General features: G+C 37.1%; 1 pseudogene; it reads left to right on the forward strand.

Moving 5' to 3' along the window:
* Positions 1–214: 214 nt before the first annotated feature.
* On the forward strand, positions 215–1,408 carry LOC149245384 (cytochrome P450 734A1 pseudogene; annotated as a pseudogene).
* Positions 1,409–3,686: the final 2,278 nt, after the last annotated feature.

Consider the following 3,686-nt stretch of genomic DNA (forward strand, 5'->3'; position numbering starts at 1 on the left):
ATAGCTGTCTCTGTTTGTTGCTAAGGCACTGTCACACCTTAGGTGGATAGGATCGTCCTGCATAGGCATTTTTCCCCACAACACTCACCCTACTTATTTCTCCAATTTCTCTGCAGATTTTCTGGAATTTGTTGAGTGCTAAGATTCTCAATAATTATCTCTTCGACCTGGCTATAATAACTTCTACACTTTAGTAGTTGCTATTTCTATGGAGATGGATCTCACATGCACCTTGTCGTTGGTTCTGCTTTTCACCTTTGTGTTTACTTTGGTGAGAATTGTGATAAAAGTATGGTGGAAGCCTGGTCAAATGAAGAAGTATTTTGAATCGCAGGGTATCTCGGGTCCCCCATACAGACTGCTGTATGGAAACACAATGGAAGTCATTCAAATGATGAAGTAAACCTACTCAGCTCCCATGGAGTTCTCCCATGATATTTTTTCTCGAGTTCTTCCAGAGCTTCATTCTTCGACCAATACCTACGACGAGAATTTCATGTACTGGTTCGGTCCTGTGCCAAGAATTGTTATTCCCCAGCCAGAGTTGATTAGGGAGATGCTGTGCAATAAATCAAAGCAGTACGAGAAACCAGAGCCGACAACCCACGTAAGGCAGCTGCTGGGCGATGGCCTTGCGACTTCTCAGGGAGAAAAATGGTGCAGACAAAGAAGACTCATCAGTCCTGCTTTCCATGCAGAGGCTCTAAAGTCTATGGTACCAGAGGTTGTGGCGAGTACATCATCTCTATTAAACAAATGGGAGCAGGCAATCACTTCTGGTACGCAAGAAATAGAAGTCATAGAATAATTCCAGAATCTCACTGCCGATGTCATTGCTAGAACTGCTTTCAGCTCTAGCTATCTCCAATGAAAACACATATTTGATCTACAGAGTGAGCAAGCGATTCTCGTTACCGAAAGTTATTGTAACTTCATCATTCCAGGTTACAGGTTTTTTCCCACCAGAGGAAATTTGAAAGGCCGAAGGTTAGACCGGGAAATACAGAGGTCACTGAGGCAGATAATCACTGATCGCCAAAGAAATGCAACGGTGGAAAAAGGCAGGAACCCCTACGGCAAAGATCTGCTTGGCTTGATGATGGCAGCAACTAACAACGATGAAGTGAAGACGCATGTCAGCATGTCTTTTCAAGATATGATTGATGAATGCAAGACCCTCTTCGTGGCGGGACATGAGACAACCTCCCTTTTACTCGCATGGACTGCCATACTCCTTGCCATGCACACACAATGGCAGGAGCTCGCAAGAAAGGAAGTGATAAGCGTATGTAACAATGAGGGTCCTAATGCCGAGGTCCTTGGTCGCCTGAAAATCGTCAATATGGTTCTTCATGAGCTGTTGAGGCTTTATCCGCCAGTACCCTTTATGGTAACAAAAAAAAAATAGTTAATTTTTTTATTTATTTATTTTAATAATAATATGTATATATATGATACATATATTATTATTATTTTGTGGAATTTTTTTTTTTTTAAATTAAAAAAAAAAAAAAAAAAACTAAATTTCATCTAAAAATTTAAAGATGACTTTTTTCATTCACAAAATTCTTTATTGTCTTTTTGCAAATTAGTTCTCCAGCAAGAGTATTTTTATTTGAACAAAATCAATAGATTTTTTGATCTTCCTGATCGCACGAAGCACAGGAAGAGAGCATACTAATCGCTTGATTTGTTTTTATTTATGCATGGGTTTTTTTTTTTTAAAAGACGAAATTTAAAACTAGCTAAACACTAAAACATCAGAAAACTCAAACTTAAACTCCTTTGTGAAGATCCTGTTGTCACCAGGTTTCACAAATTATTTTGTCTAAAGAAAAATACTAGTACTGAATTAAATTCCTAATGCCTAATTCCTTAGCACCATCCCCGGCAACGGCGCCAAAATGTTGGGCAATTTATTGTCTTAAATTGTTTTCATTAAATTATCAACCAGGAAAACTCGTAATCTTGTGATGGTGCCAGCAATATATATGCAGGAGTAGGCAACTAATTCTATGTCTAGCTAAATTATTTACAATTCAATATAATATGCAAGGGAAGAGGCTCCTAATGAAGGAGGTCTTGGTTTTCCTTCCCTACAATATCATAGAGAAATCATTGATTACATAAAACCAGAAACTTGAAATAAAGACAAGAGAATGAACTTTAATTGTTGTTCAGATTCAAAGAGAGAGAAAGACTAACTTATTCTCTTGATTGTCCCCTCATATACTAATCCAAACTAAACTAAGATTCATTCATAAGCGTAAGAAATGAAATGACTTGAAACATAAAAGGATTTCAATTATCATACAAATCAAATGGAGAGAGAGCCTAACTTAGACTCTTGGTTATCTACTCATATGATACTTGAAACATAAAAGCAAAAAAAATGAGTTTCATTTATCATGCAAATCAAATAGAGAAAGAGCCTAACTTAGACCCTTGGTTGTCCTCTCATATGCTGATAAGATTTAAAACTCATTCATCAATCATAAAAAAATCCTCAAACATCTAAGCAATTAAATGAAATAAGATCTAATATGAAATAACATGTTCCTTTGATCCTTCTAGAGTGAGCTCAATTCTCCTAAGAACAAAGTCACAAGCTATTCCATAAACTACATTAAGGCAACTTATACCTAAAACTACATAATGGAAATATATGTAAAATGAAGCTTTATTCTATTCCATCATAAGTTGGATACATGCTTCAAGAGTCCTCCCTTTGGAATGGAGGAGGTACTCCTATTTATACAATGGGATGAGATAACAAACTCATAATGATGATCCACTAATCTCTCTTTAGTTCCATACATTTCTCAACCATCTAGACACGTAACCCTATCCTCCATGATCTCCTCCATGAGTTCCATGATCTTCTCCATGAGATCATGATCTTTTCCATGAGGCTTATCTTATCAAATTCGAATTTGATCATTCAAGACCACATAAAGATGCCTTGGAAGCTTCCTTTGTACCTACACATGTCAACAAACTCATTCTAATTGTTAGGTATAAGTATAAGCATATTATTTTCTAAATTTTAGCCATAAATCCACTTAAAAATGTTAAGAATTAATAAACTTTGGAAAAGCATAGTTATAACCCAATAATGAGGTAAATGTAATGATGTGGAGGTGGAATGGAGGTGACATGAAGGTAAAATGTGAAGGTATTGGTGAATAATGGAGTGAAAATAGGGACTATTTTGAGGCCCAACAGCGGGTAACCTCTGTGCGCGTTCGCGATAGTGCCCGAAGATGGATCCGAAAGGATTATAGGGTGGAACTGATAATAGTTTAGGTTCGAGAAAAGGTGAAGGATCTCATGAGAAATAAGGGAGGTGAGTATGTGTTGAATGAATTTAAAAATTTATGTCTGAAAGAAGGCATTTGATGAGATTTGAAAACACACAACAACCCACATTATAATGGGGTGGGTGAGAGAAATAACCGTAGCACTTTGGAAGCAATGAGGGTGATGTTGCATGACCAAGGCCTACCTCTGCATTTGTGGTTTGAGGCATGCAATACAATGGTTTGTTTGTAGAACTAAAGTCCTCGTCTAATTCTTGCCATGATTACACTGGAGGAGGATTTCGGATGTGTCGCACTTCAAGATTTTTGGATCTTCTGTTTACTGCCATGTATGTAAAGAATCAAGGAATAAGCTTTAGTCGACCG

The sequence above is a fragment of the Pinus tabuliformis genome, chromosome 7 (genome assembly GCF_031772625.1).
Source record: "Pinus tabuliformis cultivar Carrire ecotype Pingquan chromosome 7, CPIR1, whole genome shotgun sequence".
Classification (NCBI taxonomy): Eukaryota; Viridiplantae; Streptophyta; class Pinopsida; order Pinales; family Pinaceae; genus Pinus; species Pinus tabuliformis.